We start from the raw sequence: 26,776 nt of genomic DNA on the forward strand, positions 1-26,776 counted from the left end.
AGGTCCTAATCCATTTAGGAAAAAACCAGGAACTCAGGGAGGAAGGGGGAAGGGGGCTGGGCTGTGGGCCAACCCCTGACTCCTTGTCCTGGCCATCTGGGCTCCCAGGACCCTCAGTTCTGAGCCAGCGCCCAAGGAGGCTCAGCCCTGGGCAGGTGGGTATGTCTGGGTAGGAGGGCAGGAGACCCTCCCACAAACACCTGGGCCTGAGAGAGGGGCAGGTTCACGTGGCTGGAGCTGCTGCAGGTGGAACAGGGGGACTGGAGCACTGCGCTGGGAGCTGGGAGCCATGAACTATGCACACGGTGAGACCCAGGACCGGGGCTGCCAGGACCACACTGGGTCAATCACCTAAGCCTCGTTTCCTCATTTGTAAGTCAGTGCTAGTTCTAATCCAAACATGAGAGAGAAGAAAATCACCCAATAAAACCAACAAACTACACAGAACAGACAGCATAGAGCATGACAGGCGGTTAACCAGGAGGCAAGTGCCCAAGAACAAACAGGAGAGAGTCCCCGGCGGGAGGGGATGCTGAGAACAGCGGCCACTGCTGTCACACACCGGCAAGTGAGGTCAGGCGGCCGGGCAAGGCCGTGCTGCTGTGTCACCCAGGAGAGCACATCAGAAGTGACATCACAGGTAGTGGGTGGCTGGTTCCTGACCTGGGGCACAAGTGGCCAGGAAGCCCTCAGTGACAAGGGACTTCCTCTCACCCCCTGGTTCCTGGGTGGGCAAGGCCTGCGACGGTTGAGAGGCAACAGGGAGGCTGTGAGCATCCTCTCCCTCCCCAGACACTTCTCCCAAGGCTGCCGGGGACCACACACCTGGCTTCCCTCCCACCTCCGGGCCACTCCCCATCCTGGCACTGACCACTGAATGCCGGAGGGTCCTGGGCCCTCTCCTCTTCCCTCCCTCGCTGTGAGGCAATCTCTTGGTTTAAATACCATCCATATCCTGGTGACTCTCCATTTCTCTTTCCCCCGCCTGAGATGCCCCCTTCTTCACGTCTCTTCAGTGTCTAACAAGGAACTCAAATGGAACACAGCTCCTGCTTCTGGCTCAGATGCAGGTGGACGGTGAGGCCTCATCCAGGTTCCCTTCCGTCTCACTTCTAGCACCTGGGGAGGGTCCTGCTAGCTCTCCTCCAGAATGCATCCAAGTCTGCCCGCCTCTGGCCTCCTCACCATCCAAGCCACTGTCCTCGCTCGCCCACACTGGGGCAACAGCTCCTCATGGGCCTCCCTGCCCTCCTCATCCCCCCTACGGCCCCCTGCCAACAGCAGCCACATCAGTCTCATGTGGCTCTCCTGCCTAGAAGGTTCCAAGGGTTCCCACTGGAGGCAGAATGTCACCTCCCCGCACTGCAGGCCCCATGTGACCTGGGCCCGTCGACCCTCTCCCCTCTGTGCTGGGCTCCAGCACTGCCCTCTTTCTGTCCCTCCAACATATCGCATGTTCCCTTCTGGGGCCTCAAACTTGAGTAGAAGCTTCTGCCAGGTCCCCACCTCTTTCCACTGCCTCCTTCAGTCCATCAAGCCTCGGCCCAACTGCCAGCTCCTCCGTGTGCCTTCTTTGACCTAGAAGCCACACCAGGAGCCCCTACCTCTCGCACTCGCCTCCATCTTTTCTTCTGTATCCTTCATAGAGTCTTAAGTGATGTGTTCACGTGCTTCCTGCCAGACTTCCCAACTAGAATGTGGCTCTGGGAGGCCAGGGCCATGCCTGTCGGGTTTATCATATTCCCAATGCCTCAAACACCTGCTTGGGTTTTCACGGACATTCAACAAATATTTGGGGGACCAATAGCAAGTGTGATGTTCAGCCACTTCGGGTGGGAGCCAGGATGTTCACAAGCTATATGCTGAGTGTCTGACAACTTTCGGCTTGCCTGGCTCTCAAAAAAAAAAAAAAAAAAAAAAAAAAGGGAAGCAGCAGCAGCAGCAGCAGCACCATGAGGGATTACAACTCTGGATGCACTTGGATCACAAAGGAGGAACAGTCCAGGCACTGAAAGGGAGGGAGGCTGCTTGCTCAGACAGGGGTCTGGACAGGTGCTCCCCCAAGTATTGTCCCAGGACCTGCAGCATCAGTACCACTTCGACGTTTGTCAGAGTGTCCGGGGCAGAGCATCAGCACATGTGAGCTGCCTCCCCATCATCACGCCATCACAGAGACACGCCCAAGGCCCCCAGCCAGTGGGGAATGGGGTGAGGTCTGTCCATCTGTCTCTGTCCCCATGCCTGGTCCTTTCCCATCGACATGCACCATGAGGACTGTACTCATACTTGCCAGGAACAGGAAGACCAGCTGATGGAATCCATAGCTGACACTCGGCCAGACCGACCAACTCACCCTCGTTTGCCTGGGACTTTCTGGGTTTAGCACAGAAACCACTTAGTCCCAGGCAAAGCAGGACGGTTGGTCTTCCCCATGACACAAGGGCCAGCGGGACCAGGAGCCCAAATGCCCCCCTCGGCCAACAAGAATAAGGACAGACACCAACAAGGAAGACAAAGCTATGGACATTAGGTCCTGCCTTCAGGTCCAAAATATCCAACTTCACTTAGTAAAAGATCAGACAGAGGCTTGGGGGCTCCTCAGAGGAGGGGGCAGGGGTGTGTCCCAAAGAAGGCCGAGCCACTTCACCCAAGAGATCACAGAAGGGGAGGAAGCCACTCTCTTGATGTGTCTGAAGGTCACGCAGGGACCAAAGGGGATGACCTTGTTTTAGAAAGCCCCAGAAGGTGGAGCTGGGGCAGGTGGAGGGGAGATTTTTGGTCCCCAGTATTTGGGGACACTGCTGTGTGACACCTGCCCCATCACTCGGCTTTCCAGCCTTGCTCTGCCCAACTGTGAGCGAGGCGGGCAGGCCGCACAGCTGCTGCCAATACCCTCTGGTCCTGCTCCCAGCTCCCTGGGCCCCGCCCCCTAGAAGCCTGGAGGTGACAGGTCTGCATTGGGCCCAGGACACTGTATTTTCCAGTTCCCAGCGGATTACAACATGCAGTCAGGTCAGGAGTCTGGATGATTTCTGGGGCTGCTTCCAGCTCCGACATCCCAACCCTGGTTTCCAAGCAGCTCAGCGCTTCCTGCCCGCCGCCTGCCTCCCGCCTCCCACACTTGCCGAGGATTCCTGGCCCAGACAGTGGCAGCTCTGCTGGAGGCCAGCCCGGTCCCTGAGCCAGAGATTAGCCTAGTGCTTGTGTTCATAGCTGAGTCACTGCTGCCCCGGCCCAAGGCAGACCTGCCTCCAGGAGGGAGGCACCCACGGGAGTCAGGCCCAGAAAGCCCACTCCAGCCGGCCCTGCAGCCAGGGTGAGGGTGAGAAGACAGCACTTCGGCTGGGATTTCCAATCCCAAACATCCCACACAGGGCACTGCAGGCCAGCTGGGAGGCTAAGGGGCAGATGTCCTTGTGCCTGTCCTTACTGCTGCCCATGGCCCAGGAAGACAGGTGTTCCCTCTGGCGGATACCTGACCTCCCCCAGCTCCGCACGGCCCCGCAGAAGTGGATGGAGCCGATGGGGTACGAGGTGGGGGAAGGGTGTGCAGGCAAAATAATCAGGGCTGCAGACAAACCTCCTAGCTCGGCCCATTAAAAGAACCTCTTTCCCCGCCCACTATCCTCGACGCTCCCTTCATCCAAGGGTTCAACACCCACCGCTCCCCCGCTCCTTACCCTGCTTCTATTGCCAGCTCCTCCTTCCTCTCCTAGGCTGAAGAGCCACCTTCCTGTCCGCCTTCCCTGGGAGAGCCTGTTTACAAGCACTCTGACACCTGTGACCTCTGCCCCTGGGGAACGGCAGGATGGAGGGGACTGGCCCATTTTAAGGATGGAAAAACCAACATCCAGAGGCAGGATGCTTTTGCTCAAAGTGAGTGACAAAGCCAGGATGACATTTGGGACATCTGACACACACAGTTCGTTCTCTTTTTGCTCCTCCATGGGGCAGGGCTCCTAATTCAGAGGAGTGGGGCTAAGGGTGGAACCCCAGGCACGGGGACAGGCCCACTGGGTAGCTGACGAGACCCGTGGGCTGGCTGTGCTCCCGGTGGGAGGCAAGCAGACAGGAATTGAGGCAGAGCTTGTGCACCTGACAGCAGGAGCCCAGGTGCTGGTCTCCACACCACAAGCCCCTGGGCGTGGAGCCACACGCAGAGGAATCTGAAGGGGGCCAGAGGCAAAACAGCAGTTGCCAAGAGGAGGGAGGGAAGGGGCCACAGGGCTGCTTTCCAGGGGCCCAGGACTGGTTGGGCCCCGATGCGGTTAATTCTCAAAACCACTCTCATTTTACAGAAGATTTCAAGGCTTGAGCGCCCCAGAGCCAGGATGTGGCAAAGCTGGGACCTGAGGCCAGATCACGCCTACTAAGTATGAACAAGTTGGATGGGGAGGAGCAGGGCACCCTTGACAGGAGGCAGCATGGGCAAAGGCCCTGAGGCACCAGCGAGCACAATGTGGCATGAGGTCCGCAGTGAGGCTGGGAGGGCAGACAAATAACATTTCAACACCGACCACGGTCAGATTCTGGGGCTGTCTCGTAGGAAACACCCTGAGCTCCATCCCTCCCTTGGCCCCAGAGCCTAGGCCTGAATTTCAGAGGGTCCTGCTCCAGCCCTGGTCCAAGGGGCAAGAAGCCTACAAGCCTAAAAGGACATATCCCACCCAGAACCCACATCTGCCTCAGACCATCTTCTGGGCATTCAGGCCCCTGGAATCCACTGGGCAAACAAATTGCCTTTCTGGGGCCTCTTCTCTGGTGTGTCCACGTGAGGTGGCTTTAAACATGACGGCAAATTCTCTGACACTTCTCCCATCCAATGGTGACATCTAATTCCCTTCCCCTTGAATATGGGCCTCAGTCACTCACTTCTCACCAACACAATCCTCGGTGCTTCCCTGACCTCCAAGACCAGGTCCCAAAGGGTGCTGGGCTTCTCCCGGCATCTCTCTCCTAAAGACACTCACCCTTGGAGCTCCGGCCAACACGCCAGCGGTCTGGCTGTCTTGAAGCCACCATGCTGAAGAGGTTGAGTGGATCGCGAGTGGCACCAGGCCACTGAGTAAGGAAGTCTTTGAGATGGCCCTCAGCCCCAGCCACCTTTTGACTGCAACTGTAGCAGACCTTGAGCCAGAACCGCCTAGCCGAGTCCAGTCATGCCCCAAACTGCGAGACATTAAAATGAGAAACGGCTGCTGTCTGACATCGCTAAGTTTGGCGCTGTTACGCAGTGACAAGTAACTGAGGGCAGACCATGCAGGTGCGCTCCCAGGGAGCAGCTGTTTGGGAGGGTGAACAGAGCTTTGCTCTGTGTTTGGGGTGTCCACAGGCATGTGTGCAAGGCCCCCCCCTGGTGTGGGACAGAGCTGAGATGGGAGAGCAGGGGCCCAGCCAGGAATTTCTGTCTACGCCTCTCTCCCCAGTTGGTCTACACTATGAGAGAGTCCTTCTATAAGAATGGCTGCTCAAATTTGCTCTTAAGGACATGCGGGAGCCCCAAAAAGGCCCCCAAAGACACTCACGTCTTAATCCCTGGAGCCTGAAGTGTCACTGTATAAGGAAAAAATCACTTTTGCAGATGTGATTAAGCTAATGACGTTGAGATGAGGAGACGATCCTGGATCATCCGGGTGGGCCCTAAATGCCATTACCTGCATCCTGACAGGGAAGCAGAGGACATTTGACAGGCACAGAAGGCCACATGAAGACAGAGCAGAGAGAGATGGGGAGATGCCGGCCTTGAAGACCGGAGTGATGCGGCCACAAGCCATGGGATGCCAGCAGCCACCAGAAGCTGGAAGAGGCAAGGAACAGATTCTCCCCAAGAGCCTCCAGGGAGAGCACGGCCCTGCTGACACCTTGATTTTGGCCCAGTGGTACTGATTTTGGTTCTGGCCTCCCGAACCGTGAGAGAATAAATTTCGGTTGTTTTCAGGCACCAGGTTTATGGTAATTCGTTACAGTGGCCTCAGGAATGATTCCAGGACCCCTTCACTCACCACATCCCACCTACAAATCCTGGTCCACATCCTCAACCTCCTGATACACAGTCCTCAGCTCAGACCTCTACAAAGCTCAGGCCTGGGTTTGCTGGCAAGTTCTCCAATCCTTTTTCCTATGGGAAACCCCAGGAGCCACCAGTGGAAAGAGCTGGATGTTTCCAGATACCAGGGGAGTGGCTCTGACTCAAGTCTCACTGCCCTACGTACCAGCTGGGCCCTGGAGCTGGTGGAAAAAAAATACTATCACCACGTAAAAGGCAAAGGAAGAGCACACACCACCCAAACACGGCCCCCGCACCATCCCTGCCATATGCTTGTGTTTCTTGAAAAAGAAGCTTGAGAGAACAAACAAAAAGAAATTTCTCCCCTCTGGAGGGGAGGGGGCATCGCTTCTCCCCAGCAGCCCTACCCCCCACTGGATCTCCTGTCCCAGGAGCTTCCCAGTGGGGATGGGATTACGAGTGGGCCCTGAGTCCTTGCTCCCGCACTGTCCACCCAGCACGGCAGCGGGCAGAGAACGAAGCAGACAGTGGCCCTGACTTCTACTCCCACCAGCCCAGGCAGGCTCCAGGCAGGGCAGCTGGACGAGGTCTTCCGCTGGCTACAGTGCAGTGAAAGGCAGCCTGGAACTGTTGTCAAGACACTCGAATCCCCATCCCACCTCTGACCCCACATCCTCTCCCTCCATCCTGCTGACAGAGCCCCCATTGTGTCATGGCACCTAAAGGCAGGTGCTTGGGGCAGAGAATTTTGGTGATGCCTGAAGGCTTAGACCAAGGCAATCCCATTTCCTCAGCTGGGATGGGTTTAGGAGAAGCATGGAACCCAATTCCTGCCACTGAGACACAGGGTTTCTAGCAACGTTTTCCCTGCTCTTAAAAAGGGACAGAAACGAGGATATCCAGATGTTCTGAATGTGACATCTCCAACTAAGAGGACCAGGAGAGGAGCCAGCCCAGCAAGTGAGGCCGACATGCAGAGGCCAGCAGAGCAGACCTGAGGAAGAACCTGGACCCTCCTGACCGGGGTCTGCCCGCTCTGGGCTTCAGGCTGGATAATAAAAGCCCATGTTTTGTAAGCTGTTTCCAGTGGAGGTTTCTTATCCTGGCAGCTAAAAGCATCCTAGTAAGTCAATCTTTACCATTTGTTTTTGTCTCCTGGTCTATTTTATAACAGACTGACACACCCTTTCCAACATCCCATTTGGTGATCGACCCACAGCAAGAATCTAGGGTTCTGTAGCAGATGCTGTAGCTGGTCCGCTCAAGTCCCACTCTACCCTCTTCTCTCCTGCCACAGAGCAGGCATGGGCCGCCCAACCCCTTCCGCCTGCTGCCTGGTGGCCTGCAGTCCCTTTAGACCAGGATGACCAAAGCCACCGCCTGGAAAAGATGGAAAAGTCAGGGAACAGAAGGCACTGGTCTCTCTGAAACCCCTGAGCAGCTGCCCCAGGGCTGGGCTGCACACCTCCAGACTTCTCATTACAGGACAAAACAACCCCTCCCTTCTTAAGTCTCTGTTTATCAGGTTACTTGCAACTGAACACACTCCTAACGGAGACAGACCCCACGGTGTGCGTTTTCATCAAACTGAGATTCACTTCTGCATCCATGTTAGGACACAACTTTGTTTTACCGTCTTCTTACCCCACCTTACTATACAGTTTATGCGTCTCAAACACCGGCCAGACTCCGCTGTCAGGAGTCAGGACGGCACTCACGCTGGTGGACAGGCAGGGCCGGGCCGTGGTTAGACAGGAGGGTGGTGGGGGCTTTCTGGGGGGGGCTGGGAACGTTCTGGCCTTGAGCTGGGTAGTTTACCTGGGTGACTTGGTTTCTTTAAAAATTTACCAAGCTGTTGACTCATAATAAATAGCTCTTTTTTTCCTCTCAATAAAAACTTTTAAAAAGACAGGTTTGGGATCCCTAGTTACGAAGCAGACAAGAAAGTTGTCTTGACACGTCTCCAGAGGTTTAACCAAGTTCCCACCCTTTGACTCAGTTCTTTTATCAATTTACCCAGAGAAAATTACCCAAAACACAAAGACTTACATACAAAGGTGTTTCACCAAACCATGTCCTATGTGTAAAGACACATGCCACACACGAAAAAGGGAAACAACAGGCAACCCAAGTGCCCCACAGGCACCAGCGTCGTACAGACGATCGACCTCAAATACGGGCGGAAACGCTGGGGGTGGAGACTCCCGACATTTCATCTGATGGGCGGGATCCATGAGTGACCTTCTCCCCTCTATTACTCTGCGTTTTGTAAACGATCTAAGAGAAGAAGTATGACTTTTGCAATTTGGAAAGAATTAACAGAAACCTCCTTCTTTAAGAAAAAAAATGTAAGAATAACCAACCCACACGCTGCCCAACCCCCGGAGACAGGACAGCAGCCCAGGCTCAGGCAAAGGGCATCTTGCTGCTTCTTGGGAAAAGGAAGGAGGCCTCCTGCCTTCTAGGAGGAGAAGCTGGGGCCTGGCCATGGGAAGCCCTGGATTCTAGAAGGCAGGACTTGACCTCTCTCAGCTGGGGGAGGGGGTCATGAAGGTGGGCTGACTCTTCTCAGATTGAGCTAGGGCCTGAGCTCTGGGCATCAGGTCAACGAGGGGAACCCTCAAACCCAGGCTCCACCCCAGAGGAGATGGGGTGGGTGCCGCTGGCAGCACGAGGTGTCCAGGTTGCCCCCACGCCTGTCCCAGCAGGAGGGGAGGCCTGGCTCTGGTGGGCAGACAGCTCCCTGGGATCAGGTTTCCTCCCTGTTATTTAAAGCCTGTCTCCTGGTTCCTGGCAGCGGACGGGGTGGCCGCCGCCTGCGTGACCAGGATGAGAAATTGCAATCCCGACTCGGGCCCGCGTGCCTATGGCAACTGGCATCGTGGCCTTGGAGACTAATCTCTAGGCTGCCAGCCGGTAGGGGCCTCTCCCGGCAGGGCCGCTGCTCCCTGCAGAGGCCCTGGGCCGGGGATCGGGATCAGGCCCTCTCCCAGCTGAGGAGGGGGCATCTGGCCTTGCAGCAGCGCCCCAGCCAGGCTCAAAATGCACAAGTTCCCACGGCCACTGTCCATACACTCCCAGCTCACAGTCACACATGTGGGGACATGGCCACATGCACACACCCCAAAACCATCCCACTTTGTTCCACAGAGCACTGGGACAGAGAGCAGGTGCTCCTGACCTGGAGAGTGTCCCAGGCTGGGAGGAGACGGGACGATTACAATAAAATAGACTCTTAGAAAAAAAGAGATTAAAACACACTGTGACACTTCTTGATTTGAGTGGCGGTTACATGGGCATATACACAGGTTAAAACTCATCACACTGGACACTTAAGATGTATGCATTTTACTGTAAGTTAATAATACTTCTGCCAAAGACAAAAATACGTGACACACAGAAGTATGGGATGGTAGGTGGGAAAATCAGGGAAGGCTCCTTGGAGGAGATGGCACCCGGGCTGAGTCCAGGGTCACATCACGTGGGAGTGGGAGTTTGCAGGGGAGGAACACAGCCCGGAGAGCAGTACCCAGACATTGCTCATCTACAAGGGGGATGCCTGCCCTGCCCCCTGCAGCGCCCACCTCCTTGGAATAAAATGCTGAGCAAATACGCATTTGAAGGAGAGCCAAATTACCCGCTGCCCAGGAAACCCAACCACGAGTCAGGACCGCCCACGTGTCTCGGTGGAGCCTGAGCAGAGCGGTGGATGGGGTAGAGAACCGGCCTGGCTCTGTGTGGCTGGAACCGCCAAGTCAGGGCAGGAAGTGGTGGGCCAAGAGACGGGCGTGGCTGCTGGGGCCAGGTCCAGGACCTCAGAAGGTCACCATTTAGGGGATGGGAACCACCAATGGGTTTGAAGCAGGTATGTTTAGGGGGTCCTGGCAGGTGAACTATAGGGGACAGGACTGGAGATGGCAAACCAGTAGTTACCAAGCTTCCATAAGAGTCTCGGCCAGGGATAACCAGGTCTGAGGCAGATGGTGGCAGCAGGATGGAGAAGCTAGATTTGATCATCGAGAAGGGCAGAGCTTTGTGACTGAGTGGATGGGGGTGTTCCCAGGAGGCCCTTGGGGTGACAGCTGGGTTTCTGGTTCCAATGATGGAGTGGATGATGGTGCCCCCAGCCCAGCAGGGAAGAGTGGGGAGGCTGGAAGAGAGGAGGCTGAGAGGCCAAGCCTGGGACCCTGAGGGTCACCTGTAACCCGTGGGTGATCAAGGGCTGAGGGCTTAATGGGGGGGTCTGGGCTAAAGGGACAAGAGCTGAGAGATATGAGCAAAGGCCCATCATGGATTAGAGGGGTCCAGGGAGAACACAGTGGGAGAAATCAGAGGGAAACTGAAGACAAAGGGGGAATCAGGGGAGGGGAGAAGAGTGGAGGTCAGAGGTCAGGAGGCTCGCCAAGGAACCCAGAGGAACAGAAGGACCAGGGCAACAAACTGGGTGGGCCCAGGGGAGGAGATGCAAAGGGCTGAGGAGTGGAAGAGGGTGGCAGATGTGGGGCCTGGGTGAGAAAGGAGGTAGAGGAGGGGTGGGAGGGCTTAAATGGGCTTCAATCTTCAGGATGAGAAAACCGGAACCAGTGGGATTGGATGGAGACATACAGTCTCACCACAGGGACCAGGCCTCCTGGGTCCTTCCAGATGGGCCCCTCTGAGTTCAGGACCCAGTCCTAAGAGCCCCAATGCCTAGGCTCTCTGTCACTCCAGGACAACGAAGAGCCCTGACCCCATGGCCATTTCATTCCATCGGGTGGGAAGGTGTGTGTATGCAGGACAGCAGAGGCTGGCACCCAATGCCAGCCGGGAGGTGGACAGAGTCTCACCAGCCTCCCTAACAGGACGTGCATGCACGGGGGAAGGGATTTTGTTTTGTTCACGGCTGTCTCCCAGAACTACAGCAAGCAGGCAGTCTGCAATACTTGCTGGGTGGATGAACAAGTCACTAAAAGAAACCAAGTCTGAGAGTAAGGGAGATGCAAAAGGAAGCTCAGCCAATCTCCACCACCCTGCGCACCTATGGTCCCCCCCATGGCGCTCTCAACCTCATCACACCTACATCCAGCTGGCCTGAGTTCCCCTACTGCCCCGTCTGCCCCTCTCGGCATGAGGACGGGGGAGACGCCTGGGCTTTGGGGTCAACCGAAGCTGGAATCAGGTGTCTACCTAGCTATCACCAGCCTGTGACTTCCATCTGAGCAAAATGGTGCTACCAGTGACACAAGGACCACGCGTGAGATAACATGTGAAAAGTATCTGGCTCGGGGCTGGAGAGCCTACGGGCTCATTAAAGAAGTCACGATGATGGTGACAACTGCTTTGCACTGACATCACCTGCTGAGCGCTGCCTCCCCTGACATCACCCTGTCTCATCAACTCCAGGTCAGCTCACCCGGCTCTCCTGACTGGCGGCACAATGACACTTCTGTCCCCCTACGTGCTGGGGGACCGGATGAGAAATGCAGGCCTGGCACTCAGCTGGGCGTCAGGGGGCCCTGGCCGCCGGCCCTCCAGTCCTGGCTGCCCCTGGGCAGCTCACCTGCGTGGTGTGTAAATATGTCTTGGTTCTTAGGCATCTGCAGAGCTTGGGGCTGGGTGTCAGGAGGTGGTGGGAAGAAGCCAGCACTGGGGCAGCGCCAGCCCCTGGGGCGAGCGTGTCTCTTAAGAGCCTCTTCATCAGACGTAAACAGGCCTTCTCAGAAGGATGAGCGATGTGGAAGAGGAGCACCAGGCCCTTTCTTGTCGGGAAAAGGCTGGGCGGAAAAGAGCTAATCACTTGTGGGTGAGCTAATCCCGGTGCGGGCGCTGGCTCCCGGCCCCCACCCCAACTGGCAACCCGGCCCAGCCCTCCGGAGCCGGCACGCTCCCTCCCTCCCCCAGTTACTGGTTTCTACTCAACCTGGTGCCATGGGCTCGGAGCCACTAGGGGTGGGGGGCAAGGGTCCCAGGGAAGAACCTGGCTTCTAACTCCAGAGGTCACCCTGAAGTACAGCATGGAGCCTGGGCACCACCCCTCTCTGGACCTCAGTTCCCCCACCTGTAGGTTGGGAACTTGGGCTAGAAGTTCTCAGCCCCAGATGGAAGGACCACCACGACCGCTCCTCAGCGTCCACACCTGCCCCGATCTAGTCCAGAGCACTCATCACAGTCCCTCTCACACCCCTTCCTCATTTCTGGCCTGCCCACAGGCCCCACCCCGACCCAGATGCCCTCCGCCCCCTCATTTGTTCTTGCTCCTGTAAATCCCAACACCACACCCTCCAGGACCCTCTCCTCCTTCCCTCCCGATTCCAAGGGCTCCTCAGTCCCAGTCCTGGGCCCGCCCGCCCGCCTTGGCCTCGCACCCACCTGAGGGATGCTGTGGGACGCCAATTAATTGTGAGTGCGAGTATTTTCACTGCACCCGTGAAGACCCAGACCCAGCACTGGGGTGAATCAGGCCCAGTCCCTGCCCAGAGCTCCCAGGTAAGGAAAGAGAAGTCGAAGGTTATACATACATGTATATATTTTTAGGGGGGAGGTAATTAGGTTTATTTATTTATTTTTATCATCATTTTTTTAACAGAGGTAATGGGGATCTCGTGCATGCTAAGCACACACTCAACCACTGAGCTGTACCCTTCCCTGCATCGAAGGTTATATAAATAGTGACCTACACATGAGAGGAGACCATCTCCATTCACATGTCCATTCACTAGGTCTTTGGCAGCTGCACCTGCCACCTGCCCTGTCCTCGTACTCTCTGTTCGCACATGCGCACACACGTCACGGCTGACACCTGCAGGTGCCCCAAGCCCCATTCATCCCTTTCATAAATATTTAAGTATTTCTTGCAAACCCACTGTGCTCTAGGCAAGGAACACCACCATACAGGGAAGAGGGGGCCACATGGTCTATCCTGGGGGTGGGGGGGGTGAATTCCCACCCTGCTGCAGGAGCAGGGGGTTGGTTCACATTAATAGCCAGGTCCCCAGGGGATGACACGCATTCTTTTGTGGCTGGACAGTCACAGGCCCACACAGGGGCACACCAATCACCCCTTCCCTGCTCACAGCTTTCACACATTATCACTTCTGAGGCCCCTGCACTCTGGGAGGGAGGCAGGACACAGACTGTCATCCGTCCTACGCTGTACAACCGAGGCCCAGCATGGAGGTGACCTGCCCACCATTACACAGCACTCTGGGACAGCGAGCACTCCAGGCCACCTTCCCGCTCTGCTCCCTGGCCCTCCTCTCCCGTGCACACTCAGGCTGGTGCACACACCCCATTTCCTTCTCCAAACGTATTGCCCCCACCTCGGCCCTCATTTTGGCAAGGTGAGCCTGGCTACCTCGATCCACCAGGGACAAGCCAGGCCTTGCCCAAAGCTCTGGCCAGGGGATTCAATAAAGTGACCCATGCCGGCTTTTCTCTCCCAACACCAGGACGGGGACCTGGAGGAGCCCAGCCCAGGCTACACCATCCCTTCCCTAGGGCCCAACCACTGCTGACAGGCAGCTCCCCACCAAAAGCCCACGGTCTCAGGTGCGTGCATGGGGCCAACTCTCGGGAGATCCGTGTAGTTGAGGATCTGCCATCTACTGGGGCTGTGTGACGCTGGGCAACCTGCTTCCTCTCTTTGGGTCTCAGTCTCCTCCCCCAGTAGAGGCATCCCTGACACTCTGCCCCTTCTTCCCTCACAGAGCAGTGGTGGGAGGTGAGAGCCAGGTCCCAACGGAGCCTTTTTATCCAAATCTCACCTTGGCCTTGGGCCTGGCTGAACCCCACTTTTTCAAGAAGCCTCAGTCACATTACAGCCATCAGCAGCCATATGTGACCACCCAGTGCTGTGCTGTTAGCATCCTTTCTTCATCTCCTGCTACAACCCTCCAAGCACATGGATGCTCAGAAAGGCTGAGTAACTTGCCCCGGTCACACAGCAGGAAGACTTAGGGGCCAGTTTCAAAGTAAAGTCTGCCAGAAGGAGCAACAAGCACCTGATTTCCCCCGACACACATTTCCCCTAAGCAGCCCCAAACACGGCTCACTGCCCAGTGACTCACGTGCAGATACTTGCAGAAAGGCTGAGCGGTTCTCCCATGGTTCATTATTTCAAACTATCTTTTCTGCCTCCCTCCAGAGAGCGAGGGGCTTCAGGACAGGGGCCAGGCCTCCTCTCTGGTGTTGTAGTGAGGCCCAAGGTGGGCTTCCTGGAGGCATCATAGGTCCTGACAACCAGAAGGGACCCCACAGACATGGAGATATCACTTTCTGAACCAAAAACAGGGCAGAGGTTGCTGGGAAGGGTCCTGCACTGCCAAGATTGTGGGCCTTCCAGGATGTTGGGGTGAGTTGTGGAGACAGCAAAAGAGAATTCTGGGAGCTGCCAGCCCTCCTTGTAGACCCCAGACTCTGGATCGCCCAGTCTGACCCCCATGAATGCAGCAGCAGGCTCTGAGCCAAGAAGACGGGAGCAAGGAGGCACTGGTTTCATGCCCCCAGCGAAACCCTGTCTGAAGCCTGGGATGAGAAAGTCACTCCTTCCAAAGTTCTGTCCCTGCAGAGGTGCACGTTGGCAGGGAGGGGTCTCGGTCTCCTGGCCCTCTAAGCCTTTCAGAAGGAAAACCTCATGGAGTCGACAAAGCTCTGAACTGACTCCCCAAGGTGGGCAGTAGGCACCTGGACAAAAACCAGCTCCAGCTCCATGCCACACCCACCTGCCCTCCATCCCCCATCCTCATGGAAGCCTCGACAGCTCTGGGCAGCACCATGAGGGTGGACGCAGCCCACATGGGCAGTGACTCATTATTACACCAGATAAATGTGGGGCCTGCATCACTGAGACTGGGCCCACCCGCCTAGGAGCGTCACCACCCAAGATATCCCACTTGCCCGCCTCCAGGGCTCTCTCCCTTAGGTGGTACTTCCAGCTCATCAGACCCATTCCACAGACCCCAAGGACTGCATCTACTGGGATTTACCTGGATATGTAATGAGGCTTGAGGGTTACCCCAGGTGATGCCATGGGCAGTCTGCACGTGAGTCACTGGGCAGAAATTGGTACCCCTTTCTCCTGCCTGGTCCCAGCAGCCATCAGCCTATACTCCATCAAACACTCAACAGCCACCTGCCTCCAAACAGAATCGACAGCCACTATGTCCTACTGCGGACTTTCCCCTCTCTTCATCTGGGGTGTTTCCAATGCCCTGATCACTCCCACATCCCTAAGGCCCCCATCCACCGCGGTCTGCTCCAGAACCTCCGTCAGCTGTTTTGCCTCAATGCGCCCACCCAGCCTCCCGGAACAGGCAGACCAGAGTGGCTGCAGGAGGGCAGGAAGCCCTGGACCAAGAGTCATGAGATGTGGCTTTCAGATCTTGATTCTTTTAACTCTGGGACCTTAACCAACTGTCTTCCCAGTCCTGGGCCTCAGTTTCCACATCTGAAAAGGAAAAGAGGTCAACATTTTCTGAGGCCCCTTCAGCTCTAAGAGTTCGGGGCACACCATCCAGGAGGCACAGGAGTAGGGGAGGGAGGAGGGTGCCCCTGCAGAAGCCCCGGGCCCCAGTCCTAAGCAGAAGTCACGTCAGCCATCCTGAAAGACAGACCCCACTGGCTGCCAGGAGGTGTGTGTATGTCTACTTAACGGGTCAGGATTTCTTTTGGAGGTGATGAAATGCTCTGAAATTAGACTTTGGCGAACACTGCACAACTTTGTGAATATACGAAAACACATTGAAGTGTACATTTGAAAGAATACAGTTTTCAAATTAAAAAAAAAAATCCACATGCTAGAGAGGAAAAAATAAAATCCTAAAGGTACCGCTGAGCCCCGACCCCAGGCTCCGAGGACCTACCCACCGGCTTTTCTTGTGCGGAATATGTAAACCCCTCTTTGCTGGTGCCTCTGTAGTCAGGTTTCCTATTACCTGGAGCCAAATGCACTCTTAACTGATGGACTCGTCCCTGTGCCACCAGCCGGGACCAGAGGGGGCTCTGCACACCGGGCAGGACTTGTCTGAGGCTGGTGGTCAGGATCCAGCTAAACGTCAAGTTACTGGACACAGTCACCGCCAGCAGCTTCCGGAACACCCCACAGACGTACACACACATGTATGTACATAAGTGTGTGTGTCTACATAGCCCAGGGGGCTAACTATTCTGAGGCTTCACACTTGTGCTCTCTCCACGCACACCAGCTGCCCTTCATGGAGGGGGAACTCCCCCAAACTGGGTTGCACCAGCCACAGGAAGACACGGTGCTCCCCCACCAACCACCACCATCACCCACCACCCTCTGGCTGCCTCTGGGGAGGATGGAGTTGAGCTGGTGAGACTTGGTATCGAAGGGTGGAAAAAGCCCCTTGACCTTCCAAGGCCCCGCCCCGATTGCCCCAACACCCAGCTTGCTTCTAATTCACTTAACAAGTTTGTCCTGGGTGCTCACTGTGCCAGGCAGGGAGCTGGGGGCAGGGATACGGACGGACAAGGCAGCACAGCCTTGACCCAAGAAAAGGCAACAGACAAGTTCAAGGGCAGCTGGAACACAGAATGTAGCGAGGGCTGTGCTGCAGGAGCAAAGGAGGGGCATCCAACACGGACGCAGGAGGGGGCATCAGGGAAGGCTTCCCGACAGAAGTGACATCCAAGCTGAGGCCTGCAACAATTGGCCCAATGAAATGGACAGGGAGCAGTAAAACGTGTTCGAAGGAGAAGCAAGATGGAACACAGTACATTCTAGAAAACGGTGAAGCGCATCACGGCTGGCACTGAAGCAGGCAGGGCCTGGCCATGCCCTGGCTGGGAGTGAGGCCATCTGATGAAGGTCTTCACCTGGACCCAACACAAGGCCCCAAGTTGGTCCCCATGGAAGGCCCTGCTACTTCTGGAGTGTCACTGCCTGTCTCTGGACCTTACTCACTCCGTTGCAACCCCCACCCCAGAGTGCCCACCCAGCCTTCTGAATCCCACCTGTCCTCCAGTCACCTCCTGCAGGCTGCCCCCACCGGGGAGTGTGTCTGTCTCCAGAATCCAGCCACAGGGCCCACACCCCTGGGTAACCCAGCACCAAGGCAGGGCCTGGCATCTCTGATGCCTGATCACCCGCTCCAAGGGTTTGAGAGGTCGATGGGCCAAGAGGACTAACTGCTTCTACCCCTGGGGTTTTCCTAGCTTGCAGAAACAAACTCAGACACGGCACAGCCCATGCTCCATGGGCAGAGGAGGTTAAGAGCACAGCAAGGAATGATGGCATCCAGGTCCCCTCTGGGCAGGCCTGGGGCTCTCCTAGGGCCAGCCTCTGGGACTGTCCTATGACAAGCTGAGAAAACACTCTTCACTGGGATGGGGACCAACTTCTCCCAAATGAAAACACGGATCCTTGCAAGAACCTTGCCAGGCAAGGAGAACCATGCTCCTTTGTTCACATGAGGCTCAGAAAGGTAAAGTTGCTTGCCTGAAGCCACACAGCAGGTCAGCGATAGAACTGGGACTGGAACCTCTGTCTGTCTGGCTTCAAAGGTCCTGATACTTTTCAGGGTCCCCTGCTGGGAAGTGGGAAACCCTGAGGCAGCCAAAGGAGCCAGCCCCCAAAAAGGGGCACTGGGCCTCCAACCCAGGGCAACCAAGAGCATCTCTCCTTTGGATGTGTTGAGAACAGTGTCTCAGTAGTACTGGCCCTGGGCAGGTGATGGACCAGGATCAGAGGGAGGATGTGGTTAGCCCACCCACTCAGAGGGCTGCACCCCCAGCTGAAAACCAGGGTACACACGGAGAACAGGGGCAACCAGCTCCTTCCCAAAGGGCCTACCTCTCCCGAGCTGGGCCTCTCTGCTGAAAGTCGCCACACCTGAAAAACCAGCTCCTGGATAAACATGAGACACCAGACAGGCCCAGTCACCAGACCCCCCTGGAGCCCGCCAGGACCACCTTGGAGCTGGGTGGGCGGGCGGGCAGGGGTCCTGTCTGTTCCAGGGAGCCAGGCAGAAGCACTCAGGGGCCCATCTGCACAGGGCTAGCCTGCCACTCCCTCCACTGAGTACAGCCAAAGGGTGGGACTCAGGGGTCCAGCCTTTGAAGACAAGGGGCCAAGGCGTGGAGGTAGGGAGGCTCATCAGGAAAAGTCAATTACTTCCTCACACAAAAAAACAAAGTTCAAACCCTCAAATTGGGAAGGGGAAGGGAAATAGCTTGGTGGTAGAGCACACGCTTAGCATGCACGAGGTCCTGGGTTCAATCCCCAGTACCTCCATCAAAAAAAAAAAAAAAAAAAAAAAAAGCCAAATCTCAAGACACTCATGCAGGCCATCCTGCTGTCACCCACAGTGCTCTCTTTCCTTAGGAAGTCACAACCTCTGGGGGACCCAGGAGCTCTTCTTGGGTCCCCCTTCACTCAGGCATGGCTGTTTGTGAGCCCACAAGGTGCGGCTCCTCTGTTTTCTATATGGTCAAACTGAGGCGCAGCCGACCAGGCAGCCATCCAAGCCACAGGCAGCAAGCAGGTGGCAGAGTGGGATCGGCCCGACCAGAAGATTCCATGACCAACCGAAATCTCAGTGCTGCTCACACAACACTCAGGAGACTGGCCACAGCCAGCAGGGGATCTCAGATGTCTGTCACCCAATCTTTTACTTACAGCCCTCACAGGTAACTTGGAGGAAAGTGGCCCTACAGCAGCTCAGAGGGGGACACAGGGAGCGGGAGACCCAAATGTCCCTACTCCCTCCCCTTCGGGGGCCCCACGCTCTGTGGGAGCCCAGCGGCTCATATGACCCCAGCTGAGTCTTGCCCTGGCCCTGCAAACCAGATCCTCTGTTCTCCTGTTCACAGACGACCACACCAAAGCACAGAGACGTGGTAGCAATCACTTAAGGTCACACAGCCCCATTCTGTTTGACTCTAAATTATGTTCCTGACTGCCCTCCTTCCATATCCTTCCCAAAGAAGTCCTGTCCGTGTTTCAGGAAAACACGGAATTTCTACTTAAAGCTATACAGGTGCACAAGTGGAGACCAGGGCCTTACTGCTGAGGACCCCCAGACTCCCTGGGGAATGGGGCACACAGAGGTGGGTGAACACCACAGGGCAGACAGCTCCTGTCCCTCCAGGCCTGCCCCCTGCCTCTGGAGCATCCATTGTTCCGGAGCCCACTTGCGTGGCAGGCGAGGACTGCAGTCCTAAGGGCAGCCGCAGGCAGGTGTAATTTCATCAGGAGCTCGCCGTCTGTATTAGTCACCAGAAACGGAGGATGAAATTCCAGCTCTGCGGACAGAAGTGTGCAGCGATCCTGGCTCAGGGTCGGCTCTCAGTGGGGGTGGGGATGTGGTGTAGGCAGTGCCTTGGTGAATGTGAGGAAAGGTGCCCCCTCCTCTGGGTGGCCCTAAGCCAGAGAACAGCTCAGCAAACTGGCAGGCCTTGAATTTCTCCGCCAGGAGAGCAGCAGAGCTCTGTGACATATCCATGCAGGGGAATACTACTCAGCCACCAAAAGGAACCAGCTCCTGATGCTTCAACAAAGCACTGGGAGGAGTGAAAGAAGCTAGACTCAGGCTGCATACTGTGTGACTGTGTTTACACGATGCTCTGGAGGATGCAAGGCTATAGAGACAGAGAATGGGCCAGTGGTTGCCAGGGCCTGGGGGAGGGGCTGGCTGCATACAGGCCTGAGGGAACTTTGGCGGGGATGGAACGTTCTGTCTTGATAGGGGCTCTGGTCATGTGAATGCATGTCTTGGTCGAGCTCTTTGGACGGCACATTTCAGACCCAGGCTTGTCACCAGACACTGTTTATCCTTCTACAATATATATATAATGCACAGAAGTGAGCCCTTCCTACATGCCAGCCTAAAGCTGGACACCAGAACCCGAGACCCTGCAGACCTGGTGCCTCCGTAAGTCTCACACCAGCTTGTGGAGTGACAGACAGAAGGATGGATGGCTGGACAGATACAGGCCCCTCCACATGGTAGTTCTGCCAAGGGCCAGAAAGCACACCTTGAGACACTACGAGACCCCACCAGCAGGAGGCCTGGCCCCACCTAAGCTTCCAGGAAAGGAATAGCCTGAAGGGTCTCCTCCAGCCACAGGCCAGAGGGAGACATGGTCCCAGCTGTCCCCAGCTCACAGCTGGCCCTCCTCCCCCAACCACATAACCTGACCGGGCACCTATGAGCTGCCCAGGACCCCAAGCCCTCCAGCTGGGACCTCTCACCTCTGGCTTCCCACCTCGTCTCCACTCCAGACCTGCACCAGGGTGACCCACATACACCCCCAGGGAGCCCTACCACAGCACCACCCTGGGGGTCAGGCAGGACAGGGGGCATCATCGCCACTTCACATATGAGCACATGGCCCAGACCAGGGTCCTAACGCGGATGGCAGGTGCTCAAAGATCCCCAGTTTGGGAAGCCCTGGTGTTCAGGGTCTTCTGTGCCACTGGTGTCCATAAGTCATATTATGAGATGTTGGGAGGAACAGGAAAGTTGCCGGGGACACCCTATCAGAGCCAAATTACGATCTGCAGTCCAAGATTTGCAGAGGGAGGCCTGAGCACTGGGAGGCTATTTCTCTGACGCTCCCTCTTCGAGGCTTGGAGATCTGGCCTCTGGGACCCCTGGCAGGGGAGGGTCCTTGCTGGGTTGTGCACAGGCTTGAGGGCTGCCCCTTTGGAGGGACGCCAGGTGAGTACAGTCCCATGGTTGCTGGGAATTACCACCTCGTTGCCATGCCATCTGAGGTAGGACCCCCCCAGCCCCTATGTTGCACTGAGGCCCCTGGAATGTTGCGGGAGGGCCCAAGGGCAGGAAGCGAACAGGGCCTTGTGGCCCATTCCCCTCCCCCCAAGCCAAATAGGAGATCTGGCCCCTTGGACCCCAGACTGGAGGAAGCCCAACAGAGGAAATTAGAATCAATGCTGTCCGATTCAAACTCGTTCCAGACTGAGTCCTGACCCCAACTCCTGGCCCCAGCCACACCCTGAGTCCCTCCCCAGCCCCCAACAGTCTCACTGCCCACAGGCTGCAGCTGGAGGGTTGCCAGATAAAACACAAGACCCCCCCAACTCAGTTCAGTCTGAACTTCAGGTAAACAAGTAAATTTTTAGTATAATTTATGTCCCCAGCACTGCATTATCTGAAATCCAAATTTAACTGGGTGTCCCTATTTTTATTGGCTAAATCCGGCAACCCGAAGCAAGTGGTCCTGAAGGAGGGAGACAGGTGGGCACACAAATAGCTCTGGGTCAGCCAGGCCCAGCTCGGGACCAAGAAGAAGGGGGTTTGGAATGAGGATTCTGCTCCCTGCCTGGCACCACCCCCTCACCAGTCACCCCAAGCCCACGTCTGGAGAAAGCTCAGCCTCACCCAGCTCATTCAGGAAACCGAACTCACCCCAAAAGTGGACAGGGCTCACCCCTTTGCTGCCATCAGTCATAACCCACCGCACTGAGTCTGAAATGACAAAATATCAACCGCAGTGACATGGTCCCAACCAGACATCCCTGCAAATGAGGAACCTGGGTGCCTAGTGAAGCCGGCTTCCCTGGAGACTCACCTGGACACCCCCACACCTACACCCGGAAGTCTCCATTGTCACCCTGTCACCATAGGGGTGACATTCTGCTGTCTCCGAAGCAGGCTTATCTCCTCCACTTCTCCCACATGAAACAGTCCTCCCCATGTTCCGCCCTTGCTTGTGAATCCCTGCCGGGAATTCCTTTCCAGTCTCCCCAAGGGTTCACATCTCACAGGACCCCAGCCTCCCAGGAGATCCTGAGCCCTGGGTCTCACTCTGCTCTCCAAGATCGGGGGATTAACCCTGCAGGTCTTGTTCTCAGTGCCCCCTGAGGCCCCATGGGGCTGGGGATACGCTCCTGGCCTGTGCCAAGGAACGTGGCTGTGTCCCTGGCAGCCGGGCATCATGGAGAGAGAGCCAGACAACTAAGAGAAGCCAGATGGAGGGCACTCGGGGAGCAAAGCCCCAGGCTCAGGTCTAGGGGAAGACACAGGCTGGGGTAACGGGGAGAGGAGCCTCCTGGAGGATGGGAGGCAGGAATCTCAGGGAAAGACCCTGGGACTCCTACCATTGTGGGAGACCTGCCCCAGAGATGGGAATCTAGGAACAATAGGAGAGCGTCTGCTTAGCAATTTGGACCCTGGAGCAGGACTTCATTCACTCAGTACGTATTAGGGGACCAGCCCTCCCACCAGGGAATCAAAAGCAAGCCTCAGTCCCTGCCTTGTCCCCAGTGCAATTGGGACCTGTAACTCTTCAGTGAGATCAATGTTGGGACAGAGGAAGGACAGGATGTCATGGGGACACAAAGGTGGCACCTTGGCCAGTCTTGGGGATGTTCCTAGGACAGCTTCCAGCCTGAGGACATGACAGCCAGCTAAGCCCTGAAAGAGGAGGGGAAAAAGGCAAATTCAACAACCCCTATTCTCACATCCTAACCAGGTGGGAACACTCAAGGAAGCCCACACCCCCTCAGGTGGGAAGAACTTTTGAGGTAAGAGGAACAGCACATGGAAAGGCCATTCAGGAAAACTGCAAGCTAGGAGGTTTCAAAGAGTGGGCCCAGAAGGCAGTGGATGGACAGATGAGAGCCAGAGGACATGAACCAGAACCCGGAATGAGGATGGACCAGGAGATGTGCTCTGTGGTTCCAAGGTCATGCTTAGGACATGAGAGCCCCATGCAGTCACCACATCACCCTGAGATCCTTACCTGGAGTCTCCAACAACCAGGCCATTACCAAACAGGGGATGCCTTGGCTGCCGGAGACAAGGAGGCTGCAGGAACAGCTGCCTCGAGACCCCTATTATTACGTCTGCCTCTCAGACTATCTCCAAGCATCAAACACTGACAACTGGAACCGTGTCAGAAGGCTAGCCAGCTCTGGGAGACTGCCTTAAACGAACAGATGAAGCACGTTGCAAATAAATGACCCTTCCTCCAGCATCTAGAGAACAGTCTTCTTAAGTAGGTTAAGCATGTCCCTACAATGGTATCTTCAAGACCCAGTTTTGCAACCTTTCGCCCTGCATCCTCCCACATTTTAAATGAGCCAGCAACGATTGGCCGCAGAGTCCCAACTCTTCCTCGTTTCTTCCGCTGGGGTCCTCTGGGACCCTTTGAGTCAGAGCCACAACTTTCTAGGTCACCCTCAGAGCAGGGTACCGAATGGGGTGTGGTCTTAAGCTTCCCACATCCCAAAAGCAGGTTGAAGGTTCCGACATCCTGCCCCCTTGGTCGGCAGGTCTCTGCTCAGAAGAGGTCAGAGTCTACTTCCCCCACCCTGGGCCCCACTCCTGACGGCCACCTGACCGCCTCCTTCCTTGCTGTCCTTGCACCCAGCCCTCCCTGCCAGCAGCCACCAGCCTCCCAGACACCACCACCTCCCACTCCGAATAAATAATCAATGCCGATGCCCTTTCCCTTTGGAAATGACGCTGCTGAAATAAATGGGCTGCTCCCAGGCACCTCCCAAGCCCTGAGGCCCCAGGCCAGTACTGGGGAGCAGCAGATCTAGCAATGGGGCAACCAAACATGCAGAGGGAGATGATAGCCTGAGGCGTCAGGGCAGTTTAAGGCCACCCCTTCCTTCTGCTACAAGCAGTAAGAGAAGCCTCTGCAAATGCCCACTCCTCTAGAAGCTGTCCAGGCCTGCCCCAAACCCCACATCACCAGTACCGGACTCCTTGCAAGACCAGCGTCTCCCCTACATGCCCAGCAAGGAGACCCGGACATGCTAAGCTCCCTCACTTGGGCTATGATGGGGACACAGGTGCCTCCCACCCCAGTTCTAGTCCTGGGTGCCTGGGTCACAGGGCCAGAAGTCTACAGCTCAGCCCTCTCCCGCAATGTCAGGAGGGCGGAACTCTCAGCTGCACAGTTCCCCTGTCCTGGGCCCAGGCCATCGCCCCTCTCCCTGGCCACAGGCTGGGGCTGGGGAGCCCAAGAGAGCCGGGGAGCCCATCATTTCCAGAGATTCAGGATGGGGAGTGGGCATCCAGCACCCTGGGAAGCTTCAGGGGCCTCCCCACTCATCTGCAGGAACTCAAGAGACCACCCACAGGCATGACATCCCCAACTTGCTCCTCTGAAACCTCTGTGACCCCTCATGCCATCCTCTGAGTCTCCTTCCCCCGCCCCACTCCACCAGGGGCTCAGCTGCCACCACTCAGGCCAGCCCCCTCCCCAAGGACCCCCAACAGGAACCACTGTGCTGGAGCAGTACTAGCTGTGTTTAACTCAGCCTGTGAGTGGGGGGCACCGGCCAGGAGACGGCCAAGCCCAAAAAAGGCGGAGATGGGGGGGCTTGGTGGGCGGGGGCCATCGCCTTCCCAGCCCCCTCCGCTCCCACATTGGCGCCCGCTGCCTGGGCAGCACAACTGACCTCATTCGCCAACTGCAGCAGCCTGCGGGCGCCCGCTGCCCGCCCGGGGCGCCCCCCACCTCCGGAAAGGCCAGGAGGGGTGACAGCTCCCAGCTCCCACCCCCTCCCGGCAGGTGGGGGCAGCCGTCCCTCCCCTCCCCCGGCCCGAATTATAATCCCAGTCACGTGCCTCCCAAGGCACCCAAAAGCCGGACCCAGAATCTGTAACACCTTGAGGGGGAGGGGCGGGGGCCCCTGGGGTGGGAGGAGAGGGGAGAATGGCCCGGGCGCCCGCCCCCCGCAAAAGTTTCTCCTACCTTGGAGGATCCCCAAGCGCTCCTGCCAGCGGCGCCCCGGCCCCGGCCCGCGGCCAGGACTCAGCCTCCTGCCGCTGCCTCCTTAATTAATCCGGGAGAATGGGGGAAGGAGAGGCAGAGGGAGGCGCGGAGAGGCGGAGGGGGCGGGCGGGAGGAGAGCGGGGCGCGGGGCGGGGAGGGGGCCCGGCGGGGGCTCTCGGGCCGGCCGGGGGGCTGGCGCTCGGCGGCCCCCACCCCCGGCGCGGGCTGCGGCGGAGGGCGGGGCGCGGCGCGGGGAGCGGAGCCGAGAGCGGGAGCGCAGGGAGGCTCTTTGTTCTGTAATCCCAGTAAGATTGCCAGCCATTCGCCCCGGCCCTAATCCCAGCCCCGCGCAACACCACCCTCCATTGGCTGCCATTTACATACGGGATTAGCCCGCCCGGCCCGCCCCGCGCCCCGGCCTGGGCACCGCGGGGGGAGCGCCGCGCCCCCGCCCCGCGCCCCGAGCGCGCGCCGCCCCAGCTCCCGCCGCCAGGGGGGCCTGCGGGAGGGGCGGCCTCGGCGCCCCCTGGCTGCCTGCGACGCCCCTCCGCCTCCCCAGCGCTGGCCAGGGCGGATTAGAAAGCCATGGCTCGGTCAGGGAGACCCGGGCTCAGGAGCCCGGCCCGAGGGTCAAGGTCACTCAGCGGGCGCCGGGAGGATCCCCAGAGACGCCAGGGCCCAAAGTCACCGTAAGCCCGGCGTGCGCTGGGGAAACTGAAGTGGGGCGGCTGGTCATCCCGACCGTGACCAGGTTATTTCCCAGTGGCTTGGCCCAGGTGCCTCTTTCAGCCTTTGTCCCCTGGGATAGGAAGGAAGGCAGTGACATGCAGATCCAATTGGACACGCCAGGTCCCATCTTGTCTGGGTAGCCCTGCTTCTGATCCCCCGACCTAGGCTTTTGCCACCCCCTTGCCCAACCATTCCTGCGGTTCTACGTAATCAGGAGCACGCTTCCCAGCCTCTCCAAAGCCGCGCATCTTAATTCATCACAAGGTGGTTCACCACAGTGCCCTGAGCCTTGTGCTGGGCCCTTGCTATGCTGGACACAGTGGGCAGGTTCACAGACCAGGCAAGCACCAAGCCCAGGGAGCTCCTGGCCTAGATGGAGAGAGCCAGACTGAGAATCTACTGGGTCCTAGCAAAGCCCACTGGGGTCCTGCTGGCCAAGTGCACAATGGGCACTTGGTAAAGGCTAACCTTGGCTGGCCAGGTCTTCCCCCCTCCCCCATCCGGCAAGCCCACCAGACTGAGAGCTCCTCCCTGGCAGGCCATGTCCACAGTGCCCAGCCCAAGGTCAAGCCCCGAGGGGCCTTTGTGCCCACTAAAGGCCTTGCCCAGAGAGGGCATTAGCCAGAGCATGGATTGGGAGTGAGGCCACTGACACTCCCTCCATCCCATGCTGCCTCTGCCTTCTTGGGGATAACTCTTCATCCCCCTTGTCACCAGGAGGCTTAGAGACACCTTGAAATACCCCATTTTGGGGTCCCTATCAGAACCACATCCCCACCCACCTTCTTCTGGCCCTAATGTAGCAAACTAAGGGGAAGAGCCAGGGTCTGGAACCTGACTGTGTGGATTCAAACCCTCACTCTTCCTCTTACTACTGTGTAAGAGGTGGGCAAGGTGGTTCATCCCACAGAGCCTCCATTTCTCCCTCCTGCAGCCTCAGTCCACCACAAAATGGCTCCGCTGAGTAACAGTGAGGATGAGTGCTGCTCTTTAAGCGTCGACTAGGCATGCTACATATACAATCACTGTTCCTTACACAAAACCTGCAAGGGCAGTCCTACTGGCCTCATTTTATAATGAGGCAAAGTGACTTGCTTAAGGACATACAGCATGTGAGTGGCACTGCTGGGACCGACTCCATAGCCCTGGTTCTGCCCACTGACTCAAGTTCCCTCCATTACATCTGCACAGGTACCTGAGGTTTGGGGGTTACTCATGGCCTCAGTGGGCCCAGCTGGGGGAAGCTTAACCCAGGAAGGGCTAGCTAGGCTGTTGGTTTCTAGGCAGAATACTTCCCAGACCCCAAATCCAAGGGCAGAGTGCCAGAAATCTCTGGACCCTAGGGCC

At 57.2% G+C, this 26,776-nt stretch overlaps 1 protein-coding gene across 2 annotated transcripts in view; it reads right to left on the reverse strand.

Annotated features, from left to right (window-relative positions):
- GTF2IRD1 (GTF2I repeat domain containing 1) overlaps window positions 1-25,039 on the reverse strand; it is a 95,657-nt gene extending 70,618 nt beyond the window's left edge. The window contains exons 1-2 of one of the 2 annotated variants that reach the window (XM_032459515.1): window positions 24,680-25,039; window positions 21,376-21,435 (exon numbers count right to left, since the gene is read on the reverse strand). The gene's annotated coding sequence lies outside the window, so the exon portion shown is untranslated. The remainder of the gene's footprint in view (window positions 1-21,375; window positions 21,436-24,679) is intronic. The other variant, XM_032459514.1, reaches the window with a different exon arrangement.
- Between the last annotated feature and the right edge of the window lie 1,737 nt (window positions 25,040-26,776).

The sequence above is a fragment of the Camelus ferus genome, chromosome 18 (genome assembly GCF_009834535.1).
Source record: "Camelus ferus isolate YT-003-E chromosome 18, BCGSAC_Cfer_1.0, whole genome shotgun sequence".
In the NCBI taxonomy this organism is placed as follows: Eukaryota; Metazoa; Chordata; class Mammalia; order Artiodactyla; family Camelidae; genus Camelus; species Camelus ferus.